Here is a 17,953-nt window from a genome sequence, read left to right as displayed (position 1 = left end):
ATGCTGTAGCAGAACATTCCAGGATGGATTGCTGCCAATTCCATCCCACCCTTTCTAGTAATCTACACAAATAACTAATGGGAGGGGGAAGAGGGCATTTCATGTCCCTACAGCTAAGAAAAAAAAGGTCCAAAATGGTCAGATTGTATATTTGGGTAAGTCTATGTTTAATTTTATAAGAAAATGCTAACACATTTTTACCCCAAAGTAGTTATATCATTTTGCGTTTCCACCAGTGATGTATTAAGTTTCAGTTCCTCTGTCCCTTCTCTATAGCCAGATGTTTTTGTCCAAGTACCTTCTCTGGTGAAGTCTATGTTCAGATTTGGCAGTTTTCCAATTGTTTGTTTTCTTATTATTGGCTTTTGTGAGTTCCTTAGATACTGCCGATTTAAGTCATTTATCAGATGTATGATTTGCAAACCCTTTCTCCCAATTTGAGCAACCTGTGCCTTTCATGGTTTAAGTTTAATGAGATCAATTTATCTTTTTTTTTCTTTTATATATCATGATTTTGGTGTTATATCTAGGCAATCTTTGCTTAAACCAAGGTCACAAAGATTTTCTCCTATGTTTTCTTCTAATCTTTATAGTTTCAGGTTTATATTTGTGGGGCATGTCAGGGACAACCCTAGTGACCATTTCCCAGCTCTACCCTATGCCTCCCCCCTCTTCTATTATGTGCAGAAGTTTCATTGTTTCATTCAGCGGAGAGGGGGGTAGGAAGTCAGGTCTAATGGAGCAGCCTAACCAGACCTTGAACCAGGAAATCGGAAACAAACATTTCCAGATGCTCATTAGGTCATTAGGGCGGGAACTCTCCATGCCAGGACTCCACACCCTGGGGTGTAGAAATACCCCACTCTCGGGCAGCATAGATTTGTCTTTCTTCTTCAAGGTGAAGTGGGCTTGATGGGGCTTCCATCCTCTGACCATAACCCAAGTAGTTGGGCCTCCCTGGAGACCAGCCATGATTTGACCTGCTCTTTTGGACCCTTTGCGCTTTGTAAGTTTCTGTCGTGCCTGAGCCTATGTTCCCGTGACACATCATCTAGCAACTTGGCCTACAATATTTAGATCTAGCATCCATGTTAAGTTAATTTTTGCAGAGAGTTCGAAGTATGGATTGGAGGTTATTTAATTTATTTTTTGTATATGCATATTTAACTGTTTCCAGCACCCCCCTTTTTTTGTGTGTGAAAAAGATATGCTGTTTGGATTGTCTTTGTACGATTGTTGGAAACCAATTTAACATATATGTGTGTTTTTTTCTGGACTCTGTTCTGTTTCACAGATCTATACCAAGACTTGGCAAATTACTGTCAATCCAGACACCACCTGTTCTTGTAAATAAAGTTTTATTGGAACACAGCCATCTAGAGTTGAGTAGTTGTGACAGAGACCATATGGTCTACAAAGACTAAAATATTTCCTATCTGGTTCTGTAAATAATGTCTTAATCCCTGATATACACATCTATCTTTTCACCAATCCACACGACCTTGACAACTATAGCTTTATAGAAAGTCTGGAAATCAGGTAGTGGGAGTCCTCCTACTTTTTTTTCAAGATTGTTTTAGTTCTTCTGGTTTTCCATATAATTTTTTTTTTTTTTCTTCTTGAGATAACAGAGCTGGGAATTGAACCCAGGACCTCTTAGGTGGGAAGCCAGCACTCAACCACTGAGCCACATCAGCTCTCCTGAGTTGGTTTTTTCATTTGTTTGCTTGTTGTTTTTGTTTTTAGGAGGCACCAAGGACTTAACTCAGGACCTCCAATGTGGGAAGCAGGGGCTCGACCACTTGAGTCATAAAATTTTAAGAAAGATCTTGATACTTTCTATTAAGAAATTCTGCTGTGATTTTGATGGGAATTGCATTGAAAGCATAGATCATTTGGAGGAGAATTGGCTTAGTAATACTTCTTGTAAGGATGGCTACTTTGTCAAATAGTATAACCACTTTAGTTTTCTCATGATTAAAACTTGAAGGATATATTTCATTCCATTCTTTTACTTTTAACATATTAGTGCTCCTTTTTATTCTCATTAAGCTCTGTTTCAATGGGTCTCAAAATTCTGTGACAGATTTTTGGTTAAGTTGTTTCCATTGAAAAAGAACTGACTTTAAAAACGAATAACTTGAAACTGCCACACAAAAACAAATGGTCCACTGAACGATCCTTTCCTTCTGAAGGTTTTATGATGCACTGTTTCATTAGCTAGTCTTTTACTATTAATCTTAAATGACCAATTAAGATAAACAGTTCTGAGACCATTCTTCCACCACTGATTAAAACTGGGTGGCAGGTGTTGGGGATAATATTCATTTAGCCTTCTGAGGTTTCTGGGCAGACTTGGTGACCTTGCTGACTCCGGCAGCCTTCCTGTCCACTGCCTTGATGACCCACAGCAACTGTCTGTCTCATATCACAAACAGCAAAACAGCCCAGAGGAGGATAATCAGAGAAGCTCTCAACATACATGGGCTTCCCAGGAACCATGCTAACGATGGCAGCAGCACCCAATTTCAGAAATTTGTGGCCACCTTCCGTTCTTACTGCCCTGGCCCGCGGGACGGTAACGAGGGATTGAAACCTGCCGAGAAAGAATGGTGGGACAAGAGACACAAAGAACGACAGCAAGACAGTGTTCTGATCAAGCTGCAAAATTTTATTGAGGGAACAAAGCATATATACTCTTGGGAAGGGGAGGAGCGGTGGGTGAAGAGGTGGAGGCTAGGGATTGGCTGTTGCTGTTGCTGGGGTAAGTGGCAGGGTTCAGGGATTGGTGGCTGCTGTTGCTGGGGTGGAAGGCAGACTTCAGTTTCATGCCTTGCACCTGCCACTGCTTTATCAGCCTGGGCAGTGGCGGGAAACGGAGAACAAAGGAGCGGGGAGGAAGAAGAACAAGGAAGTGGGCTCCGCTCTGGCGGCCATGTTACTGGCATTGCTGAACTCAGTGTATACTCGTATTGACTGCTCCCTACATCTTACCAGAAGGGCAATCAGTCTTCTCCTTCACTCAGCAAAGTTGCAAGCATTGTGAGCTAGGTGACAATCCAGCACAGGTACATAGGATAATCACCCGAGCAGTGCAGCCAGCTGCTTCCATTGGTAGGTCATTTTTGCTGTCACCAGCCACGTTGCCATGATGAACATCTTTTACAGAAACATTCTGGACATTGAAGCTCACATTGTCCCCAGGAAGAGTTTCTCTCAAAGCATCATGGTGCATTTCAACAGACTTGACTTCAGCTGTAATGTTGACTGGAGCAAAGGTGACCACCATGTCCGGTTTGAGAACACCAGTCTCCGCTCAGCCCACAGGCAGTGCGAATACCACCAATTTTATAGACACCCTGAAGAGGCAGGCACAAGGGTTTGTCAGCTGGATGAGTGGGTGGCAGGATGCAATCCAGAGCTTCAAGTGGCAAAGTTCCACTGGCATTGCCATCCTTATAGGTGGCTTTCCATCCCTTGAACCAAGGCATGTTAGCCCTTGACTCCAGCATGTTGTCACCATTCCAACCAGAGATTGGCACAAATGCTACTGTGTCAGGGGTGTAGCCTATTTTCTTAACGCAGGTGCTGACTTCCTTAACGATTTCCTCATAGCTCTTCCGGCTATAGGGTGGCTCAGTGGAACCCATTTTGTTCATGCCAACAATTAGTTGTTTCACACCCAGTGTGTAAGCCAGAAGCATGTGTTCTCACATCTCCTGTTCTTGGAGATGCCAGCTGCAACTCACCAATGCTGGCGGCAACAATCGGCACAGCACAATCAGCCTGAGATGTGCCTGTGATCATGTTTTAATAAAGTCTCTGTGTCCTGAGCATCAGTGATGGCCACATAGTACTTGCTGGTCTCAAATTGCCACAGGGAGCTATCAATGGTGATAGCCAGCTCACGTTCAGCTTTCAGTTTATCCAAGACCCAGGCACACTTAAAGGCTCCTCTTCCCATTGCAGCAGCCTCCTTCTCAAAATTTTCAATCGTACTTTTGTCGATTCCACCACATAATAGATCAGGTGGCCAGTAGCAGTGGATTTGCCCGAACATACGTGTTCAATGTTGATATGAGACTTTTCCTTTCCCGTTTTGGCTTTAAGATATAAATGGTTTTCACGACACCTGTGTTCTGGGGGCAAACCCGTAGTGAAAAAGTCTATTAGTGTCTTAAATTAAAAATTTTAGATCATGTTGTCTTGGCTCTTGCTTTTTCACCCAAGCCAACAATCTTTCTTTTTAATTGGGTTGTTGAATTTAAACTGATCGTTTTAATATTTTTTCACTATTAGCCCTGTCTGTTATGTTTTCTCTTTTTCCATTTTCTTGCCCCTTTTGTCCAACTTAGTATATTTAGGAGTCCAGTTTTTTGACAAGTACAATTTTTATTTCAAAAATTTTTGTCACATAAATAATATTCACATTATAGAAAAATTTTAAGAAAAAAATCCTTTGCAATAATCCTACTACCTTAATATAATTATGGCTAATATTTTGAATTTTACAATAGGTATTTCCTTTCATATTATTTTCCTATACATGCTTTTTAAAATTCTGTATGTATATATAATTCTGAACCTTACTTTTTTCACCTAATTACATCACAGTCAATTCCATGTTATTATAAATTTTCAAATGTTTCCATTATTAAAAGTATATGCTAATTAAAAATGGATAAGAAAAAAGAAGAGGAATGATTTATCTTGCATCCGTCACTCAAACACGACCAGAATTTCCTCTTTTTTCCATTAATATTAGATCGTAACAATTCTTCCACTATATCTAGTCTTTAAAAACCAACATTTTTTTTTGTTTGGTTTTGGTAATATAAAAACAATATAGAGTCTATGCACAAACTTAAAGAACATGGAAGAGCACAGAAACAAAACCAAACATCTTCTAATCCTACCCTTCCAAGATAAATATTTGCTGCATTTTTCCTATTAACAAATATTTGTACATGTACATATGTATTTTTCAAAAATGGAATCATATCACTCAAATTGATTTAAAGGCTGATTTTTTTTCACTTAGTACTATGTCAATACTCTTCTATAACAAGATTTTAATGACTTCCTAATATTTAACTTTGCGGCAATTATCATATTAATAAGGGGAAGCAGAATATTCAATTGAATGAATATTCCATAGTTTATCCATCCATTCATCATTTAGACATTTATATTGCTAACAATTTTTAATATTTTGGACACTGCCATGATAAGCATTATTTGAAGGGGAAAGTTTTTATTACTGCCCTCCTCTGTTCTGTTTTGATGAATTACCAGGCATGCTTTCATACAGTTATAAAAAAGTCCAGGAGTGAGGAAGAGGCCATATTAGAAATGGCCTTGTGGAGCATGCTAAGGTAGAGGTGGGCTGTTAGAGGATTTTAGATGGAAACAAAAGTATTAGATTTGTACTTTAGACAAATCTATCTGATGTCAATAGGAGGTTAGATTGGAATAAATTTTTGGGATCCTTTCCCTTAATCATATATGACGTCTTGGAGCCCTTTATATTTTTGGATGATTTTTTCCATTTATGTCTCCACAGTTGCTTTATTAGCTGTACCTCTCTGTTTCAGTTTGTGTTTTAAGTGGTTACACTAAGTTTTAAAGTATACATCTTTAAGAAATCATGGCTTACTTTTAAATAATATTATACCACTTCACATATAAGAACTCTTCAATTGTACACTTCTATTTCTTTCTCCTATCCTTTGTGCTACTGTTGTTATTGATACTAACGACATGATTTATCATTATTTTTGCTTTAAACCTTTAACTATCTTTCAAGAAATTAAAGACTGAAAAAGTAAATTTTGTACTTACCTACATAGTTCCCATTTTCAGCATACCTTATTCTATTGAGTAGGTTCAAATTTAGTATAACTTTTTATTTTTGCCTAAAAAACCTACTTTAACATTTTGTTTTGTGCAGGTTTTTAAGTGAAAAATTCTCTCAGCCTTTGTTGGTCTGCAAAGGCTTTATTCTGCCTTCATTTCTCTCTTGATTAAGTTCATGTTGTCCATTACAATCTTGGGTATGGTAAGCATTTCATAATAGTCATTTAAAAGTCCTTCGTAAATTTTACCACATCTGGCATATCTGCTTCTGTTTCCATTGACATTTTCCCCATCCTTATTATAGATGATGTTTTTAATTGGCTATCAGACAGTGTAAATTTTTGTCACTTCTTTGCATTTAATTTTCATCTTTTAAACATTATTTGACCTTTTTTTGGAGGGCAGTTAATTTTTAGTGGATTAGTTTTATCCTTTTGAGGATTATTAGTAAATTTTTTTGAGCAGATCTGGAGTTACCGTGATCCTTGGGATAGTTTAGTCTTACTTCTAAGTTGTGACCCTTCTAGGTTATCTAATGAATTTCCAGAGGACTTGTACTCAGGCTGATTAGTGCTCAAACTTCTCTTCATACTGTGAAGCTCTGGGAATGATTTAGCTAGGAGTTCCTTGGTAGCTTTTTCCTAGACACATGGAATTTCTCCTTATGTATGTATAAGAAAACAAACAAACAAATAAAGGAGACCTGTATTTAGATTTTTGGAGTTCCTTTTCTCTGTGGCTCTTTCCTTCCCAGAACTCTCAAAGTTTCCAACTACTCTATCTTCTCTAACTCTGATTTACATCTTCTCCACTCAGTGAGGATTTAAGTCCATGAAATACCCTCACAGTAACAATCAAGCCTATTTTTACTTGACCAAACAACTGGATACTATAACCTAATCAAATTTACACATGAACTTAACTATCACACTACCTATTTCTCTATATTTTTAAAAATATATGAACAGATAGATACAAACACATAATTTTTAGAAGAATGGAGTCATTCTATTTATTGCTGAGAATAAGGCATGGCACATGGTAAGGGCAATATTAGGGTATATTACTATTATTATCATAATTCATTTTCTCTTTGTCAAGATTGTGAGTTGCATCAACAAATATTTTTAACAACAAATAATTGTTGTAACATGGTGCCTCCTGCAATTTCAAAAGATACGTATATCATGCTTGCTATAACTTCTACTGACCCAGTTTCATTTCATCATTTTTCTCTTCAGTTTGTCTTTTGATTTTAAATATGTATATATTCAATTTTCATGGCCATTTTTTAAGGTTTTAAAAAAAATCTTTTTAATTTGAAATCCTTTCAAAATTGTCAGGTCAGTTACAAAAATAATACAACCACATGGAGAGAACTCCAGCATATCCATCCCCCCAGATAACTGGATCCATGTTTTGCTATATTTGCCACATCATTTCTATCTATCTATCATCTGTCTACCTACCTACCTACCTACCTATCTATCTATCTTTCTATCTATCTATCTATCTATCTATCTATCTATCTATCTATCTATCTATCTATCTATCTATCTATCTATCTATCTATCTTTATCAATCCATTCTCTGAACACTTCTGTGTGGGTTGAATACATAATTCTTGAGAACTTAGTCCTGCCTCAACATTTCTTAAGGAGAATGATATTCATGTATGTAACCATCTTAAATGTTGCTTTAAATTTTAAGAAATTTAACGTTGATATAAAGCTTACAGTCTATTCCAATTTTCTCAGATGTCGCAATAATTTCCTTTTGATGTTTTTCTCTTTACTTGCTAGAACTCATCCAGAGTCTTGCATTGTCTTTAATGTCATTGCCTCATAGTTGCATTTTCTTTCTTTTTTTAAATTGTGGGAGCATGTATAGAACATAAACTTCCCCTCCTCAAACCAACTCCCAAATCATACCATTCAATGGGATAAATCATACCCAAAATATGGTACCCTCATCACTGTTCGTTACTAAAATTTTCCCAACTCCCCAAACAGAATCCAAATCTATGCGACGTTCATTCCCCATTATCCGCTGCCCTTGCCAACCTGTACTTTCTAATTTCTGTCTCTATGAGCTTGCATATCTCTGACATTTTCTTTGTGTTAACATAGAATTTAAATTTAACATCCCCATCTACAAGAATTTAGTTTTCTTTCATGCCAACTTAACCTCAATAATACACTCAAGCTATGTTCTTATATATCTCTGTATCCCCACTTTTATGCAGTACTTTTCACAAATTACATGTTTACAAATTATGAGTCCCAAACCACTGATTTGTCATTGCATTTTTTGGCATTTGCCTTTTAGATCCTGTTGGAAGTAGAAAGTGGAGTTCCAAACCAAAAATACAATACTACTAACCTTTGTATTTACTCATGCCATTGCCCTCATTGGAGATCTTTATTTCTTCATGTGGTTTCAATCTATTTTCTATCATCCTTTCTTTTCAACCTGCAGAACTATCTTTAGTATTAAAGAACTCTATCATTTTTTGCATGGCTGAATTCCCTCTGCTTTTATTTATCTGAGGATATGGTAATCTCTCATTTTTGAAAGATAGTTTGTCAAATATGGACTTCTTCATTCGAAATTTTTTGCTTTCAGCATTTTAAATATGTCATCCCACTGCCTACTTGCCTCCATGGCTTCTGATCAGAAATCAGTATGTTAATCTTATTGAGACACATTACAGCTTTCAAAATTCTCTCTTTATCTTTGGCATTTGAAAGTGCAATTATAATATGCTATTTTCTGTATGGACTTTGTTGAGCACTAGAGATGAATTTGAAGTCTTCTCCTGTTCAGTGAAGTGTTCTATTTATGTCTGTTAGTTCTTGTTGGTTTATAGTATTATTCAAATCTTCTATTTCCTTATTGATCTTCTGTCTAGATATTCTATCCATCATTGAAAGTGGTGTATTAAAGTGTCCTCTTATTAATGTAGAACTATTCCTCCCTTCAAATCTGTCAATAGTTGCTTCATTTATTTTGGAACTCTGCAGCTAGGTGCATATATATTTATAATTACTGTTTCTGTGTTGAATTTACCCCTTTATCAGTAGGTAGTGACTTTCTTTGACCCTCATAAGAGTTTGACTTTAAATCTATTTTATCTAGTCTTAGTATAGCTACCTCATCTCTCTTTTGGTTAGTATTTCTATGGTATGTTTTTTGTTAATCCTTTCACTTTCAACCTACTTGTATCTTTAAATCTACGGTGAGTCTCTTGCAGACAGCATATAGTTGGGTCATACTTTTTAAAATCTATTGTACCAATCTCTGCCTTTTGACAGGAGAGTTTATTTCATTTATATTTAAAGTAAAAACTGATAATACAGGACTTTTTCTGCCATTTTGCTATTTGGTCTTTGTAAGACTTATGCCTTTTTTTCTTCTTGAATTATTCCATTAATAGTTATGTTCATATTTATTTGATTTTTGTAGTGTGTCATTTTGAGTCTCTTGCCATTTCCTTCTATCATGTATCTATCTATCTATCTATCTATCTATCTATCTATCTATCTATCTATCTATCTATCTATCTATCTATCTATCTATCTATCTTTCTATCTATCCATCCATCCATCCCATATATTTTCTTTATGGTTATCTTGGGTCTTAAATTTAATATCTTGTATCTATAAAAATCACATTTCACTTGATATCAACTTAATTTCAATAGCCCCCAAACGCCTTTCTCTTACACTTGTTACTAATTATGTCTTCATACATTGTATGTCCAAAACTATAGATTTATCAATACTTTTCATGCATTTTCATTTTAGAACCTGTAAGAAGTAAAAAGTGTTGTTGCACACCAAAAAATACAATGCATGTAAAATCTTCCATATGTTTTCCTTTATTGCAGGTATTTATTTCTTTATGCTACTTTGAGCCATTATCTAGTGTCTTTTCCTTTTACTCTGAAGAATTCTATTAAGAATTGCTTGTAGGGCAGGTGCATTTGTGATGAAATCCCTCACCTTTTGTATATCTGGGCATATCTTAATCTCTCCATTTTTGAAAAATAATCTCACTGGATATAAAATTCTTCATCAACAATTGTTTTTTTTCTCTCTTATTTAAACATTTTGTCCCACTTCTTTCCTCCATAGTTTCTGATGAGAAAATTGGCATATAATCTTATTGAGGTTACTTTCCCTCAAGTATTATCACTTGCTTTTTTTCTTATGGCCTTCAGAACTATCTCTTTGTCCTCTACATTTGACAGTTTGTCTACTTTTTTTCTAGGCATGGTTTCCATCAAGTTTATCCTGTTTGGATTTCATTGGGATTTCTAAATGTGCATATTTATATTTTTCATTAAATTTGAAAAATTTTCTACCATTATTTCTTTGAAAGTTATTTTTGCCCCCCCCCCTGCATTTTTCCCCTTCTGTAATATGTTTATCGGTATTCTTTTTGGTGACCCATGGGACACTTAGGGCTCTGTTCACCTTTTTTCACTCTTTCTCTTCCTCATTCTCAGTATATCATTTCAATTGTATTTTTTTCTGAGCCCACTGATTCTTCTGCCACTGATTCCAATCTGCTGTTGAAACTCTCAATGAATATTTTCATTTCAGCTATTATACTTCAACTTCAGTAGAAGTTTCTTTTGAAAATTTCTACCTATTTATTGAGATTCTCTTATTGTTCATTCAGCATTTTCCTGATAACTTTTAATATTTCTCCATGTTTTCTTTATGTTTTTGAGTATATTGAAGTGCATTTTTAGATGCCTCTGGTGTGTACAAAGGTTTGTCTTCTTTGTTGATGGTTCCTAGAATTGTATTCTGCCCTTTTGGAAGAGCCATCATTTCCTGTTTCTTTGACTTGTAATGTTTTTTTTGCATTCCAAACATTTTAACATTTTAATGTATTAATTCTGGGATTTAGTCCCTGATCTGTCTTTTAACCTAAAGTTTGTATCCAGCTAGTTATATGACAGAAATGTGCTTGAATGCCAGGTTAATAAAAACAAACAAACCAATACAAAAAATCAACTTTCACAGTCTTTGCAAATTGGTTAGTGTTCTCCTTCAGAGTTTAGCACTCCTATCAAGAAAATCAGCCCAAGGCAACTGTGAGGTACAGAGTACTGAGTCTGAATTCTTTCCTAGGCTTTTGCCTGCTTGTGGCCTTAGAAATTCACACCTTTACTGGAATCTGAAGGTCTTCTCTAATCCATATGAAATAAACTTTCCCCTGTTCCAGGCTGTGGGGCCTAAAACAGAGTAATTCTTTTCTCCAGGTCATTTTGACTTAATTGTGTCTTACATTGCTTTTGTTCTCCACAAGGTGTTTCTGCCTAGAGGTGGAGTTCTGGGAGGGCAAGCCAGAGATGAGTTTCTTGGTTCAGGCTTTCAGGCTGACACAGGTAGATTAGCATAGAGGTAATTCTACTCCTTTCAGAACAGGTCCAGAGACCAACAATGGGAGTCCAGACTAGTTCCACACTGTGTCGGAGAGCAGTTGAAGAGGGAACCAGAAAGGGCATTATCATTTTTTTTTTTAAACTTTATTTATTTTTTTTAAGATTTATTTATTTATTTATTTATTCTCCCCTGCCCCCCACCCCGGTTGTCTGTTCTCTGTGTCTCTTTGCTGCATCTTCTTTGTCCACTTCTGTTGTTGTCAGCGGCACGGGAATTGGTGTTTCTTTTTGTCGTGTCATCTTGTTGTGTCAGCTCTCCATGTGGGCGGCACCATTCCTGGGCAGGCTGCACTTTCCTTCGCGCTGGGCGGCTCTCCTTATGGGGTGCACTCCTTGCGCGTGGGGCTCCCCTACGCGGGGACACCCCTGCGTGGCAAAGCACTCCTTGCACACATCAGTTCTGTGCATGGGCCAGCTCCACACGGGTCAAGGAGGCCCGGGCATTATCATTTTTAAAGCTATGTTTCCGAGATTCAGCATTCTCCCAGAGCTTTGGGGAAGAGGGCTCTGCCACTTTTGTTAGTTGTTCAGAAATTCTGTGAGGCGACAGCACTCTGGGACATCTTAAACTGCAAAACTGATCTACCAGAATATTCTCGGTTTTTGAAGCATTTTTGTGGCTTCCTTAAAAATCCTCGTCAGTTAGTTCCAATACCTGATTTATCTTGGAGTTGACCTCAGTTAATTTTCATGGTTTTATTTTGTTGTTCTTTGTGTGACAAGTAATTTTTATTGTATACTGAACAAGTTGGCTATTACATTAGAAGACTTTAGATTCTTTTAAAAATAGTTATGTTTGCAGGCATTCACATGGTTCAGGCTTATTACACAGGCCTTGGCTTATTTTGTGGGCTGTGGTTACAAGGTATTTTAGCTTCCAGACCTCTGCATGCTTTTCCAGTCTGCTTGGTTTATCTACTTCTGCGGGAATTCCCTTTGGTCCCACTGGTGCTGTCCAAAGAGGCCACAAGGAATGTTCCACCCAGACTGCCTGAAAAATCCAATTTGGGGAAGAGAGTCTCCAGTTTGTGTTGAGGAAATGGACATCCCCTTTGGGCCACTTTTGTGCTCCCCCGGTTGGGTGCTTATTTGGCAGAAACCCTTTTTTGCCAAGGCTTACCTTCTGGGCAGGCTCTCATATCTCCTCGTGGAGGGTGGGAGACTCAGATCCTGGGAGAAGGAAACTGCTTGCCCTTGTTGCTGCTGTCAGAAGGGAATCTGATCAATCCACTTGGCCACTGCTGCCCAATCTGCCTAGTGCTGTTGGCAAGACTCTTGTCAGAACTAGGGGAACAACGAGCTTACCAGGGCCTCCTTTGGTTGCTAAGTAGAGGCCAGAAAATTCCATCTTCTACTGGAAGGAGGATCCTAAGACATCCTGCCATAGTGGTTGTTCCTTGAGTTTTGGGTTTCTAAACAGTTAGGCTTCTTTCCTTTTCTACCTTTACGTGTTCTCCTTCCACTGCTTCTTGCATGATTTCCAGAGTTTACAATTGTATTTAGAGGGAGAGCATGAAGAAGCTAGCTTATCCCATTGTATCCAGGTCATAAATCTATTTCCAGCATAGATTTTCAGCTCACTTACTCCAAAATATCATTGGATGCAAGAGCCATGCCCACGCATCTTACATTTATGCAACTTTTGACACCTTGTCAACATGGGCCAGCAAGTCTTCCTCCACTGGTCTTCCCAGCCCAAAATTTCTTGAAATATTTATTTCTAGTATTCCAACTCTTAGTTGCCCAGACTTCGTTTTCTAAAAGAATCACTTTCTTTTTAATGCTTTAATATCTTAATCTGTATTTTATGATTTGTAGTGCTGCGATGTTCTAAAATCACCTCTGGTGTTACTAACCTTGGAAGACAGAAGGAAAGAAAATCAGAGTTATCAGGTCCTTTGAGAACGTGGAAAGTTTCTTTCCGTGCTGTTGCTACTTTGGCTTTCACCTTATACCTTCTATTTTTCTAGGAAAATCTGCTCTCTGTCTTCCAGTTTCCAAGCTTAATTATTTTCCATGCAGGCAGATACTTAATATTATTTAAGGTAACTATTAGAAAACTTTTTAAGCAACTTAAGATAGTTATTTGTGTATAGCTAATATTGAAATTACATACCTATTTAATTAATTCATTCAGAATATCCCTAGTGTCCTAATTTCCAGTTAAATGGAAAAAGAAATTTAAAACTATATCATTTCTATTAAAAAATTTAATTTGACTTTCCCACTGATTTTTCCTTCCCATCTAATTTAAAATTTATAAAATTAAAAATATTTTTGGATAGGTTAGATACCTGAATATATGATAAAATAGTCATTTGCACAATACATTGTGTCATTTAAGCCTAGACTCAACTTTAGCCCATATATTTTGTCATGAGTATCTCTGCACTCATTTCAATCCATGAATCTAAATTCATTTCCATCCTAGAATCTCTCATATTTTTTCTTTTCTTTTTCATTCTCTTTTCAGTCACTGTAGTTTGGGATGTTATTCATGGGCTATTATTATTCATGGAAATATTTTCATAACTATTTTCATCATGTTATTAATACTTTCGAAGTCCTATTTTTTTATCTAAACAGTTTCATCATTTCATTGATGCTTTCTAAATGCTACTCTGATATTATCCTCCCCATTTTCTCCTTTCAGAAAAAATGCTTAAATTTCTCTACAGTTTGGCTCCAACTTCCCATCAAATTTTATTTCTCTTGCCCTAACATGAGTTCTATAGTCCAAATTGACAGTCTGCTGCATTGGCTGGAAATGAATTTATTTAGTAGATTCATTTTATTCCTTTTTAGAATTCCTGCTGCTTAAAATATATTTCTCCCATCTTTCCTTGTGGAAAATTTCTAGGATCTTCACCTTGAAAGGCAGGGAGAGGAGAGTGGAATAGTGAGGAAGAGACCACCTCGACTGATGTTGTTATGTCTCTTAGGATTTTTACAGTAAGTATAAATTTAGTGACATTAATTGCAGCATCCCTTCTTTATCCTTATACACTTCCCTGTTATATCCTTCCATTTTCCTGCTTTAATCTGTGTTGTTTGTTTTCTGTGCTCAGTAGACAGGAATCATTCTGAGCATCTGGTTTCATCTGTCCCGTGGGGGATCATCTATTTCCTGAATCAAGTGAAATTTCTCTCTCTTTATTTGATCTTGGGGAAGTATATGCCATGGAAGCAATGAAAAAAGAAGGGTTCATTGGTTTAATTTTATGCTCTTGCACATTTCAATATCTATTCAACTTTCAAGTTCGATTGACCACTTAGTTTGGCATATAATTCTAGGTGGAAAATAATTTTCTTTTATATCAGCACCCAACCTTCTACTAATAGGAAGCAGACTGCAAAAGTTACACAAAGGCATGTCTCCCAATGATCTACTCAGCAGTCGTCAAGAAAGGTTAAAAAGGAAGGGCATTGGAGACAGTATAAAACAAATTTACTAGGGAGGTGATCCCAGAATACAGAATTGAGTTTCAATAAAAAATAACCTCTTCCTGGATTAGGGGGACTTGCCAAGTACTGCCTGGTGAGATGTTGGGATTCTGTGGATTTGTGAAGGCCATGTGTTTCCCATGTTCCTTTTTTGTAAATGGACTGTTTGTTGTGGTTCTCCTGTCTTTATTTCATCGCTTTATATGTGTGTGAGCAACAGATAACCTGTTTTGTGTTTTTGTTTTTTTATTATCATAAATCTCTGGATCAAGTTTAGAAACTTCTGAAGAGCCACACCCAGACTCAGAATAAATCTATAAATCACAAGATCCTGAGTTCTGAGCTGTGTTTGGTGATGAGATGAGCTTTTTATGGGCCCTGGATGGAGATGAAGCATATTTTGCATGTTCAAAACACGTGAATAATTGGGATCAAAGGGCAGGCAGGTAGATTGGTTGCTTTAGTGGGCATGACCAATGCCTTTTGCCCTGTAACTCCATAGATCCCTTCCCCTCTGCCTCTGGGACCAGGCACAGTATTTGCTTTGATGAGTGGGACAACAGAAAACCTGATGCAAGCAAAGGCTTGAAAACGCACTTGCAAATTTCTGCTTCCTCTTTCACGCCTCTGTTTTCAGTCTGAAAACATACACAGGTGAGTCTGCTGGAGGATGAGTCAAGTGTGAGAAAGTGGAGCCAAGATTAGCCAAGCTGCCTAGTCTAAATGCAGCTGCCCACAGACGCCAGAAAGAGGCTGCTGAACCCCGGGCCTATTTCCAGGAGTGCAATCAGAACACAACTTAGGGAAAAAAAAACCATATTATTATGTGTCACTAAGGCTTTACGGTTGCTTGTACGGCAGCCATGGAGGTGCACTTCCAAGCTCTCCTGTTATGAGATATGTGGTTTTCTGGCAGTCTCCAGCTGTCATCCGTAGTACCCGCTGCAGCATTCCTTCCTGGGCTTCTCCCAGTCAGTGCCTGGGCTTGATGATGGCACTGGGACAAGGACATTCCTACCTAATATGAGGGGCCCCAGTGCTAATTTTTGTTCTGGGGTTCTCCTTCAGGTTGCCCAAGAATTTCCCACTTCCAGGCCCTTGTTACCCTATCTTCCTTCCTCTTCTTTTGCCTCTTCCTGTACTCTCTCCCTCTGATCCATCACAGGCATTTCCTTCAAAAAAACTCTTGTACAGTGTAGCAGTTTGATATGGCTATGAATTCCAAAAATAGATATTAGTTATGCTGGTAATTTGATCTGCACCTGGGCCTGATTGAGTTATGACTAGGGCATTGAGTGGGAGGGACTCACAGATAAAAGGCATGGCAAAGAACAGAGTTGAGGGTTTTTTGATGTTGGAGTTTGATGCTGAAGCCTTAAGCTGGACCCTGGAAAGTAAGCTCACAGTGGAAAGAGAAGCAAGCCCCAGGAAGAGAGAAACACCGAGCCCAGGAAAAAGAAGTCTGAGGAAGGGAGGAACCCAGGAAGCCTGAACCCTCACAGACATCGGCAGCCATCTTACTCCAACACGTCGAAATAGACTTTGGTGAGGGAAGTAACGTATGCTTTATGGCCTGGTATCTGTAAGCTCCTACCCCCCAAAAATACCCTTTATAACGCCCAGCAGATTTCTGTTATTTTGCTTCAGCAGCCCTTTGGCTGACTAATACACATGGTTCATTCTGCCCTGGTTTCTGATTCACGGAGAACCTGAAATGGCACATTAGTTATGCAGCACTATCGTGCCCATTAATAACTGATACACTATTATCTTTCTGAAGGTAGGAAGTGATATGGTAGAAAATATTTAAAAACTCTACGTCAGGGTTTTTGTGGTTGTTCTGTTTCTCTTTCACTGCCCTTACTTAAGAGTAAATCATTAAAATGTCCATTTAAAGTTCTGTGTGCTTAGGAAGAATGACTGATGTGGAGGTTTAAATTTAGGTGGCAAAGCTGCTTTTCAGTTGGGGTGAGTGGGGCATGGAAATCAGCAGTAGTTGGAGACTCCATTAGGTTTCACCAGAGAGGAGCCCAGTGATACACTCTCTGGGGTTGATATGAAATCAACGTGTGGCATTTGAGAGTTTGTCAGGGAAATGTTCTAAAGCCTTTGCAGATCAATTAGGGAGTTCAACCTCCTTGTGTTCAATCATTTCTCCTCTACCCCCAGGCCTCTGCTTTATCAAATCCCTGTCTCCTGAGGGATTAACCCTCAGAGCTCCTGGATTGGAAGTTGGTGGTGGCAACGTGTGTGCGGGAAGGGAGCCCAGGGTTGGCGACCTCTGCAGACAGACCCCCAACTACTTGTGACAGCAGAGCCACTGCCCGTTCCCACCATCCAACAGCCCACTGTCTCCAGGGGCTGAGCCCTACTTTTCCAGGCTCTCTTCTCAGACATTTGGGTGGTAAATTTCTGAAATGATGAGCCAGTTTCTACCCCTTGGCCAACGGACCAACTTTTAAAAAATGATTGAACAAATCACCTTGGCATCTCCTCTTCATTTTTGTCGTCGTTGCTATCGCTGTTTGGGGTTAATACCTCTTTTATTCCTTTGCTACAGTTTTGCAAAATTTTGAAGGGCTGGGGGGAGATGTGTGTGTGTTCCATCCATTATTTTAAATCAGAACCCTTATAACTAATTTCTTCAGGTGGTTTCCAATCTTTTTTCTTTTTAAACACCTTTGTTTTTTTAGAACCCCTTGAAATAGCCCTGCAGTACTCCAGAATTTAGGGGTCTATGTGTCAGGGTCCACTTATTTATGATTCCAAACCCTTTCCTTGTTTTCTTCCACAACGCTAATGAAGCCATTTAAGGAGCTTTGCATCATGCACTTACTGTACTCTAAATACTTTCCTAATTATATATTCTCCTAAATTGTTCTTTGAATGATCAGGCATCATATAATGTAGTTTTAATGCTGACAGTGTTAGTATGTAAGAGGAGTAATAAAAATTTATAAAGAAAGATAGTACTAAAGTTGGGGAAATCTTAGTTTATGTTGCTTTGATTCTGAGAAAGTTTTTCATCCAAATCAAGTGATTTTTTTTTTTGTTAAGATGATTCCATGTTTTTTTTTATCTTTTATTTATTTATTTTTTAATTACATTATGAAAAATATGAGGTCCCATTCAACCCCACCGCCCCCGCCCCCCACTCCCCCCACAGCAACACTCTCTCCCATCATCATGACACAT

At 37.9% G+C, this 17,953-nt stretch overlaps 1 pseudogene; it reads right to left on the bottom strand.

The window, feature by feature from the left end:
* Nucleotides 1-2,324: 2,324 nt before the first annotated feature.
* On the bottom strand, nucleotides 2,325-7,899 carry LOC101429667 (elongation factor 1-alpha 1 pseudogene; annotated as a pseudogene).
* Between the last annotated feature and the right edge of the window lie 10,054 nt (nucleotides 7,900-17,953).

This window comes from Dasypus novemcinctus, chromosome 28, assembly GCF_030445035.2.
Source record: "Dasypus novemcinctus isolate mDasNov1 chromosome 28, mDasNov1.1.hap2, whole genome shotgun sequence".
Classification (NCBI taxonomy): Eukaryota; Metazoa; Chordata; class Mammalia; order Cingulata; family Dasypodidae; genus Dasypus; species Dasypus novemcinctus.
Note: the sequence above shows the minus strand (reverse complement) of the source record. Positions and strands in the feature narration are given on the sequence as shown.